This window comes from Prunus mume, linkage group LG4 (genome assembly GCF_029339155.1).
Source record: "Prunus mume cultivar Tortuosa linkage group LG4, ASM2933915v1, whole genome shotgun sequence".
Taxonomy (NCBI): Eukaryota; Viridiplantae; Streptophyta; class Magnoliopsida; order Rosales; family Rosaceae; genus Prunus; species Prunus mume.
Genome location: NC_142701.1, coordinates 15,810,102 through 15,821,344, shown reverse-complemented (window position 1 = coordinate 15,821,344; position 11,243 = coordinate 15,810,102). Strand labels below are relative to the sequence as shown.

General features: G+C 38.9%; 1 pseudogene across 1 annotated transcript; it reads left to right on the top strand.

The window, feature by feature from the left end:
- On the top strand, positions 1-4,910 carry LOC103327473 (disease resistance protein RPV1-like; annotated as a pseudogene). The gene is made up of 6 exons (XR_016126115.1): positions 1-57; positions 1,012-1,557; positions 1,818-2,910; positions 3,008-3,441; positions 3,563-4,436; positions 4,540-4,910. The product of XR_016126115.1 is annotated as a disease resistance protein RPV1-like (transcript).
- Positions 4,911-11,243: the final 6,333 nt, after the last annotated feature.

Below are 11,243 nucleotides of genomic sequence, written 5' to 3'. Positions count from 1 at the left end.
ATGCGGCTTTTTGAGTTCTACACCCTTTCAGATTCTTGGAGGCAGAGAGAGCGCAAGGTTTCAATCCAATTGAAATTTGAGCATGGCGGAGACGGAGAGCAACTATAATTATCAACTGGAGGTGGAGAATGCACAACATTTAATCTGAGAGAATGGTCCCAAATGCATAACATTGACTTTGACTCCACTTGGCTTTAATTACGTTCCATCTTTCTTATATCTTTATCTGTTTTACATTTGTATAAATTAATATTTGTTTTGGATCAAAATGAAACTCACATGACTTCTAGTCCACTGGCTGTTGTTTTTCATTTATATTCTTAGTATTAATCTGTCATACACATTATTTAACTATTCATCAAGTACTTGACCACTTTTTCCATTAGCTAGTTTTCACTCCATGAATCATCTAGTCAATTTGCTTGAACATGTATATTTCCATTTGAATCACAAGTGAGCATAATATAGTCCATTTATTACAGAATATATTATCTATATTCTTAAATGACCATATTTTTCATCTATGCAATTTTGTCTAATTTTTAGTTTCTTCCTTACATTTTAAAGGAAATTAATGTTGAACAATATAAAATCTCACATCGGAAACTTGACTAAATAAATTACAACTTATAATAAGTGGTTCTGCTCATAATAACACCAATGCCATTTGTGATAAAACTACTAGTAGTGGACCGATAACCCATTTCTCTGGAATTTAGTAAAAAGTGACCGAAATATCCCTACTCTCATAGACAAAATTGTAATTTTATATTTTATAAAATTAATTAAATTCACGAATAATAATATTTTTGTGTCGGCATGTTACAATATTGAGGAAGCTTCGTCTTCAATACATCTCTCGCATCTCAGTGTGAAAATCGATATCACAAATGTTCAGTGGCCGGTGGGGCAGTAGGCATAGAATTTGATACCTTATCACTTTGGTCACTAACTTTGTGATTTTGTCATGCGTTCCTCTTTTTCTTATATTTATTCTGTTCTCTTTTATAGAGCAAGATTTTTTTTTCTAAGACACAAACACAAGCTGAACATACAAATGGCTGCCACCAGCACGCAGCAGAATGCTTCTCCGTCCTCTCTCACCGGTGCACTTATGATGCATTCTTGAGCTTCAGGGGCACAGACACACGCAAGGGATTTACTGATCACCTCTACAGGGCTTTGGAGGTGGCAGGGATCCACACTTTTAGAGATGATGACGAAATCGAGAGAGGAGCAAATATTTCAGCAGAGCTTCAAAAAGCAATACAAGAGTCTCGAGTATCCATCATTGTCTTCTCCAAGGACTACGCTTCCTCGAGATGGTGCCTGGATGAACTAGTGACGATCATGGACCGTAAGAGAAACTAATGAGCACATGGTTATGCCAATTTTCTATGACGTGGATCCATCCCATGTCAGGAACCAGACAGGAATTTTTGAAGAAGCATTTGCCAGACACCAACAGCGCTTCAACAAGGAGATGGACAAAGTGGAGAAGTGGAGAAAAGCTCTCAGAGATGTTGCAGATTTGGGAGGGATGGTTTTAGGAGATCGGTAATTTTTCATTCCCAAAATGGTGGTTTTCACTCTATCTTGGATGCTTTTTTAAGTAGATTATAGTGAAACTTTTCTCTAAACCCTAAGCACTTCTGTTTTGAAAGTTCATTTGCTTAATATCATTCATTTCAACCTATGATATAAATATCAATTCTCTTCTATAAAATAAAAATAAAAATAATAAAGAAATAAGTTTCTTTTTGTTGAAAAGATATAACTTTTTGTGCCTTGTGTATTTTGATATCAATAATTTATAGGTACGAGTCGCAGTTTATCCAAGATATAGTTGAAATTATTGGAAATTAAACTGGATCACACATGGAATAGGAGATTAAGAGTCGATCCCTATGTAGTTGGAATAGATAATCGTGTGGAAGGCCTAAACATGTGGTTAGAAGATGGATCAAGTGATGTTGGAGTAGCTGTAGTCTATGGGATGGGTGGAATTGGCAAAACCACCATTGCCAAGACTGCTTATAACCAGAACTTCTATAAATTTCAAGGTAGCAGCTTTCTTGCAGATATTAGAGCAACTTCAAAACTTCCCAATGGTTTGTTCACTTGCAAAGGAACCTTCTTTCAGTCTCCAAAAGGGGAAAGCAAAGAATATACAGCTTGGATGAAGGAATAAAGATCAAACGTGCGGATACGCTAAAAAGAGTTCTTGTTTTATGATGTGGACAACTTGGAACAATTCAATGCAATTCTTGGGATGCGAGAATGGCTTCATCCAGGAAGTAAAATAATCATAACAACTAGACATGAACATTTGTTAAAGGCTCATGAGAATTGTGCAATGTTTAAGGTGGAAGGGTTGAATGAGAATGAATCACTTGAGCTTTTCAGTTGGCATGCCTTTAGACAACCCTATCCTGGCGAAGGTTACATGGATCTTTCAAGACCTGTAGTGCAACACTGTGGAGGGGTTCCATTAGCTCTTCAAGTTCTAGGATCTTCTCTCTTTGGAAAAGCTGCAGATGTGTGGAAAAATGCATTACAGAACTTGGATGTGATTACTGAAGGAAAATTCAAAAGATTCTCAGAATAAGCTTTGATTCTCTGCAAGATCATGACAAACGTCTGTTCCTCCATATAGCCTGTTTCTTCATAGGAAAAGACAAGGATTTTTCAACTACAGTCCTTGATGAATGCGAGTTTGCCACAAACATTGGAATTCAAAATCTGGTTGATAGATGTCTGCTGATAATTGATGGATTCAACAAGTTAACCATGCACCAATTACTTCAAGACATGGGAAAGGGAATTATTCGTGAAGAATCGCCTGAGGATCCTGGAAAACGTACTAGAGTGTGGAATAAAGATGCCTCTAATGTTTTGAGAAAATTAACTGTAAGAAATATCTTCTTTTATGTCTATGTATTTGTAATTTTATTGTGCATGTGACAAGTTACTTACCCAATGTTCTTATTTGTTAAATTGTTACCAGGGTACAGAAACTATTAAGGGCCTCATGCTCAACATTCCTATGTTAATAAAAGATGAGTCTTCTAAGATACAATCCAGTGGAAGTAACAGAAAAAGATTCCATGTTGAAGATTATGATGGAAACTGTTCAAGCAGCCGACGTCGGCTTGGTTTCTTCTCCTGGCAGTCAATTAGTTTTTCTTCAACAAACTCATTTCCTGTATCAAATGAGATAGGTTTCAAAACAGAGGCATTTAGAAGGATGCACAATCTTGAAATCCTGCTGCTTGATAATGTAAAAATCAGTGGAGGCTATGAAGATTTCCCAAAAAATTTAATATGGTTGTCTTGGCGAGGATGCGCTTTAAAGTCAATACCAACCAATTTTTACTTGGAAAATCTAATTGCTCTTGACTTGCGGAACAGCAGCCTCCAACATGTTTGAAGGGAACTAAGGTATGCTACTAATCTCTCTCTCTCTCTCTCTCTCTCTCTCTCTCACACACACACACACACACACAGACAAATTTAAAGATGATTATATATTTATAGAAACTAATTACTTCTTTTTAAACAGTTTCTTCCAAGACTGAAAATCTTAAATCTCAGTCATTCACATGGCCTTGTGACAACCCCTGACTTGTCAGGATCCCCTAACCTCGAGAGATTAATTCTTAAAGATTGCATAAATTTGAAAGAGGTGGATGAATCCATTGGAGATTTGGAGAAACTTGTTTTCTTGAATCTAAAAGATTGCAAAAATCTCATGAAGCTTCCAATAAGAATTAGTATGTTGCGATCTCTCCAGAAACTTATTCTCTCTGGTTGCTCAAATCTTGTGCTGCCTGCCAGTATGATCGTTAAAAATCATTCAGACTCTACACCTAGTGACATGAAGAAAATCAGTCTCTGGCAATCAATGCGATCATGGGTATTGCCAAGAAAAAATCTCCAACTTACCAGTGCAAGTTGGCCACAATTTTTAAAAAGCTTAGATATGGCGTACTGCAATCTGTCAGAAATTCCTAATGATCTTCCTAGTAGCCTATCCTCATTGGAGCGTTTGAATCTAGATGGAAACCCATTTTGAGCCTACCAGTAAACTTGAATGGTCTTAGTAAGCTCCACAGAACTTTCGTTGGATATGTGCCAAAACCTCGAAATGATTCCCGAGCTCCCACCAAGTGTAGAGGATTTGATCGCAACTAGATGTACTTCATTGAAAAGAGTACTACTAAACTTACCCGACATGTTACCAACAATTAGACTTGCGATTATGGCATGCGAGAATGTAGTTGAAATTCAAAACGTGCTCAAAACAAGACCGTTGAGAAAGCGTCGACATAGAAATGATCAAAGATATCGGTCTGTTCAATTTGGAATCCATAGGAAGCACTGAAGTTGAAATGTACGACTACTTGACATGTACAGAAAGGAAAGGTCCTCTCCAGGTTCTCTCTCTCTTTCTCATGTATTGTATAGTTTTTTATGATGATTATTTGTGGCCTGTAATATTTGAACATATATAAATCTCTCCATGCATGCATGAAACAGGGACTGGATGAATGTGGTATATTTAGCATATTCCTTCCTGGGAGCGAGGTTCCAGATTGGTTCCACTACAAGTCGAGCATGGCTAACTCTGAGCTGTCTGTAACTATACCTCCACATCTTAATTTGAAGATCCGAGGCCTAAATGCATGTGTTGTGTATGCACGAGGTAATAAGTTTCGTGAAGAATATAAATTGGACACGTGCGTTCCCATTCTTCACATCAGTAATGAGACCAAGGGTCTTAAGTGGACCTATGTGCCAGTCACAATAGGGTTTCCAAAAGAGAAGGAACATATGTTATGGCTTAGTCATTGGCGATTCGCAATCGATGAATTGGAGGGTGGGGAAGAAATACGTGTTTCGGTTAGAGTAGATGATTTGATGCTATGTTGATAAGGAATTTGGAATCCAGCCTTATGCACGGAATAATAATAGTAATGGTAAGAAAAGTCAAGATATAACCACAATGTTCCAAAGGCATGAAACAACTACACCTTCGAACCTGAATCATGTCGTTGCTGGAGATGTGTCAGCATCAGCATCAAGGTTTCATAAAAATAATAATAAGGTGGGTGAATACTTTATATGTAATCATAATGGATGGTATCCTCCGGTTTTGTTTTTGGGAACTTGGTCAACCTGGTCACCCGTACAGCTACCCCTTCTCTAAACTTTGGGTTCCCATGACTTCGGCTGCCAAAAAAAGTGCTAGATGGAGGCAGGCATGTACATATAAGGCACATCACCCCGTCTCCGTCGGTCGATGTGGGATGTTACAATATATAACAAACTTTTAGTATATGTAGGCATGTGTATAATTTTGACGTATACATGTATGTGTGTTTTATATATACACATACATTATAACAAAAAATAGATACACATATATAGAATACATAAGTATACATGCATTTTTGTTATATGGTATGTTTGGATATGATAACCACACATATGAATTTTTGTAATATTCAAACAAACATGTTAGCCTGAGAATACAGTGCTCTAAAGTAATATATACTCCTATGTTTAGTATACATGTATATATGAATATTTGTATGTTGGATGGCACTTAAATATAACAAATAAGAAATGAAACATATATAGGACCTATAAACTAAAAAAAAATGCAATTAAAATTATAAATCATAAAATATTATTATAAATTCGGAATTTTTGTAAACAATCGAAAAATTTGATCGGATAGGGTTCTCGAGAACTTCGAATTTTCGGATCGAATTTCTGGAATTTTCAGAATTTACCGATTATGATCTGAATTTTATCGAAATTTCGGATTTCCGCACTTTGGATATCGATACGGAGTCGGATTTTTGGAAATTTTTGACCGAAATTGGTCAAAATCGGATTTTCAATCCAATTTACAGCCATATCCATATAGGAGCCGTCTCATACATAGACATAGGAGGATATATGCATCAAAGTTTGAGTTGGAAAAGCTGATGTATGGAAAAGAGCATTAAAAGTGAACCATGCACCAATTACTTAAAGACATAGGAACAGTGGTGGATCCAGGATTCATTAGCCATGGGTCTTAGTGTAAAAGTTGGAAAATATTTTTTAGATGAAATAGGATTGAAAAATTAAAGCCATAGCACTTTCATTCCTAATCAACCAACAACAAAAAAACTAATCAAAACACAAAACCCTAATCAATTAATCAAAACACAAGCCTTAATCAATTAATTAAAATACTATCAATAAACCATTAATGAAAACACAAATCTCATATAATAAATCAAACAAATTTCAATTTCAATTGAATTAAAAACTTTATATACCGCATCAATCAATTATAAACTCTAATCTAAATAACAATATCAATCAATTAAAGGAAGAGAGCATAGCGTTTCTCATAATTATTTCACTCATTAGTGACTGAGTGAGAGATGAAATGAAACAGTTTTTCCTTGTTCTTTGGTGGTCTTCCCCTATTACTCTGCAAATACTTAGTTTGTGCGAGAAAAACCATAAACATATCTTAGAGAGAGAAAGAAAGAGTGGACCTTGGATGTTGGTGGGCAAGAGGAGCTCTGTCTCTGGTGAAGAACAGCCATTTGGCTCCCTAACTTTGTGGTTATGGAGGAGGGAATGTGAAAGTAATTGGGAATTAAGGGTTACTACTGGACTTGGGTAAAGGTGTAACACCTACTCCAATTATTCCCTATTTTAATTAAATTAAGAGAAATTATTAATTTACTCTTGGGTTAAAGGTTTTGAAACCCAAATTCCACTTGGAATCCGGTGTCGGGTGAGATCTAGTCAAAGTAAATGTGGGGTCGCGTAAATGCCAAAATGCCGCAACGATAACACAAACTGGGGCCCTATCTCGTGCGCTGTAGAAGTCTGCACTTACGCACTTTCGCGGATCAAGCCACACGGCGTGTCCGCCGAATCAGAATTACCTGGGTGGTTCATTATCACATACCACATATGGCGGACATTTGCGAGTCAGGGACTCGGTTTTACGATCAGTAAATACTTATCACGATCGGAAAACTTAGATCAACATACCTGAAGTCTATTACGATCCATTGTTCAACAATATAAACCGGAACCCGGATAATATCAGGCTAGAGAGAATAGATCCGGTTCGGGGTCAGGAATCGAATTAAGATCCGCGAATTTCTCTCATGAAGACCCAAGGATCATTCTGGAACTGAATGGGATCTCGACCAACCTGCTCACTTGTACGCTGCCACACGCGCCGGCAGCGCGTTGTGGGTGTCCTAGCGATAGCGCCTTGCCAGAAAAACTCAACATCTAAGCTCAAGACTCTATCCAGGTATAACACCCTATTTGGAACCATTTTTCTTGGATCCTGGAACAGTGACCAAAACTATGCTGAAACCTGCTCGTAAATCGTATACTACTGTGAAATTTCTGAAATCCTACCCAACCAGCAGCTAGAACGAAAAACTAGCTAGAAAACCATACCTCACTCGTCTGAAACGATGGCCGGAGGAGGGAGAACGAGCTCCACGAAATTCCGTCAAAAACTGTCCAAACCGCCCTGTTTCGTGGCGGTTTCCGGCTATCACGACGGCAGATCGAGACTGAGATGGGCTGGGACTGGAAGAGGAAAGTGTGGTGGTTCTAACGTGACCGGTCTTGCCTGAATCGGTGACCGGAGGTGGGAGAAATCGCCCCGGGAAACTGGCTGGTCCCCCCCGAGAGCCAGAAATTTCTGGGTTTATATAAACTGAAGTTTGAAATATTTACGGTTATGCCACTGAACTTCTTTTGATCGTAACTCCTTCGTTACAACTCCGATTTGAGTCCACTACATGTCTACGAACTCGTTTCGCTCGCACCACGCAATTACCTGCTAGGTACAACTAAAATCCCCAAATTCCTTCCCGGTCAAAAATCAACTTTTAAACTAATAAAATATTCTAGGGGTATTTTTGTCTTTTTCAAATAAATTAATAATTAAATATTAATTTTGGGTTTGGGTTATTACATAATTTGGTCAATTTCTTATCCGGGAAGATTTTGGGACACGAGTGGTTTGTTGCGTGTGTATCCTGTTGAAGAAACCATGGACAAAGGAAGCGATGGCTTGAATCGAAGATTTAACGAAGTTTTGCGATCAAAACAAGTTGTATGAACATGTAAATATTTCGAAGGGTTTAGTAAAAATTAGATTTTTCAATTTTATCTCACTCTCTCTCTCTCCCAGTTACCTCTCTCTCTCTCCCAACTCTCTTTCTCTCTTTCGATTCTCTCTCGATGCAGAATCAGAAGGGCGGCTACGGTCCCATTGATTCGCTCCTCGAAGTCCGATCACAACCCACCTCATTTCCCGAAACTCTTGATTCGGCAGCTTGACGGGTTCATTGAATCTCACCACCACAGCAATGATTCCGACAGCTTTTCCGTCGAGTGTTATGTTTCGAACCCTCTCAGTCTGCTTTAGCTGTTTATGGGGTAGGTTTGGATCGATTTTGAAGTTTGGAAGTTGATTTTGAAACCTAGGTTTTGGCGGTTTTCAATGTGAAATTCGGCCACTTGCCGTCCATTGGACGTTGCCGTAGTTGAAAAAGATGCTTCATTAGTAGTATCTAGGATTGGAAGGGTGGCTCGTAATTTTGAGATTTTCCGCCGCCGGAAATTTCTCACACCCACGCACGCTGCGTGCCGTGGGCGTGGGCAAGGCTGGTGAAGTTGCTTTTTATCTTGATGAGATCCTTGCCGTTGCACGTGTAGGATTTTGCGGATCTCAATTTGGATGTCGTTGATCATCGAACGGTTTCGCATATTGTGCGTTATCCGGTTCGATAAGTTCTAACCGTTGGATCGTTTCCAAACTGAAGTATGTCGATCTAGGTACTCTTAGAAACCTATATTTGCAGATCATGAATCGGAGCCCGGATGTTCCGATTCAATAATTTGAAGTTTAGGGAAACAGGCGATTGAAAGCGATTCAACCTGTCCGGACCTTAGGATATTCCTTTGGACAAACCACCGACTTATTAAATTCCTTCCTTTGTGAATTTCCGTTGAAGTGCGCGCATATTAATCAAGGGTTCGTATTGAAATAGGTGCGGTCGACTATTAATTACTGAGCAGCACCCTCTCGGGTCGGGCAGCAGGATTATTTGTGAGTGGACTTTGTTTTACGCATATGCATGGTTTTATTGATAAAAGACTTGTGCATGTATTTTAAATGGTGATTTTTATTTAATAATTATTGGGTTGATGGATTTGAATATTCTTATACGTATTGGCAATATATTTTGAGTATGGATATATATATTTGAGTATGATGAATATGTTGATATGAATTTTGGGATGACTATCTATATTGTCTATGTATAGAGTATGAGAGGTTGTTGTGGTGAGATTGTGGAAGATATATGAGTTTGAGGATGGTTGTGAGATATGTGTTAGGTGAGTACCAATCCTAGTTACTAGAAGCTTCCCACACGCTGTCATGCAGCGATGTTTGAAGAGCTATGAGATTGCGGGTCTCACATCGCGTCGTTGGCAAGTCAGTGTGGTGAACACTTTCCCGTGCTAGTCTTGCGCGCATGGGATGGGAGAGGGAGCTAAGCACACACGTCACTGCGCGCGGTGTGATGATACCGCGTCCGCCAAGACTTGTTGATAAGTTTGTGAGCCACACATGTAGATTTGCTGGCAGGCGCGCAGCAGCGCAGAGCTTGCGGAGTTAGTCCCAGTTGGACTACTCATCCACCGGGGAGGTTAGTGTTGAATCCTGGTCTTAACTTATCCCGCTTTAGATTGTTTCCGCATATTAGTATGGAGAGAAGAATATATTATATTATAGTTATAGTTATATATATATATATATATATGAGTGTTTACGGGTTGATGAGAGTTGCATATCTTTGGGAAATGAGTTGTGGATTTGAGATGTGGAGATGTATTGGATTTTGGGATATTGTGTCTTGAGTTTTTGGTTTCTGAATTGTGAAACTGCATGCTAGAGCATTATTTTTACATGGTGGGGTTATTATGTTGATTTAAAGTGCAAACTTTATTTTTGTCCACTCACATATTTCTGTTTTGCGCCCCAGGCAGTAGTTGCTTTAGGCGTTAGCGAGCAGCTCAAACTTTTCATCGCTGTTAAGGTCTGTAAATTCCTTCTACTCCACCGCTTTTGTTGTAAACAAATTCTGTAGATGCTCTGTTATCGCCCATGTTAGGTTGCTACTTGAGGCCGGAGGCCATTTTATGTTGGATTGTTGTATGTTACAAGCATGTGATTGGAATATATCTATTATGTAAATTATGCGCAGTTAAATATTGTTGGGTTTGAGCATTTCTGGTAGACTCAAAATTTTGGTAGGATGTCTTGGGTTTTTAGTAAGTGGGCCCGCATCGGTGTGATGTCAGCACCAAGCGGAGTCCGCCCCGTTGAAGTGCAGGCGGGTCTCAAAAGTGGGTGCCATTGAGAGTCGCAGCCATCCATGCAAGTCGCGAGGACCTCCTTGCAAATATTCCGGTCGGCAAGGGGTCACCTGACTCTTGTCCCTATATGCATCCACCCCAGCATAGAAAGGAATTATTTGCGAAGAATCACTTGAGGACCCTGGAAAACGTAATAGAGTGTGGCATAAAGATGCCTGTAATGTTTTGAGAAAATTAATTGTAAGAAATGTGCTCTCTTTTGCGTATGTATTTATAATCGTCTTGTGCATGTGACCAAGGGTCTGATGTGGACCTATTGCCCTCCTTTGTTTAGGCAGGAGGGGCTGAAGACGGATATTGTGCTTTTTAGGGTGTTTTCAAATAAAGTGCATTTCAAATTTCCTGTAAATTTTCGTATTAATTAATAAGTTAATTTGCCGATTGGGTTGTTCAAACAGGTATTCTAGTTGAGCAATCATTTGTAACTTCGTAACACCTTTAGCTTGGGTCTTATGTGGACCTATTGCCCTCCTTTACATAACCATATTTCGCTGACGAGTGACTGGGATGGAATCCGAGCCGACTTGGGGTCTAGCTCTGTAGTGGAAGCTGAGCCGTGGGGATTTACAGCCGATTGTGTTTAGCTTGGGATTCAAGGTGCATGCTCCTTGAGGTTGAATGGGATTGTAGTTGCTTTGTTGCTCTGATCAAATTCTTCTTCTTATTCTTCTTCAGCTTCTCTGTTAGCATCTTTCATCTCCTCTTCTTCGTCAGCTATCAAGACATTTCCGCTTTCAAGCAAGCACTCATCA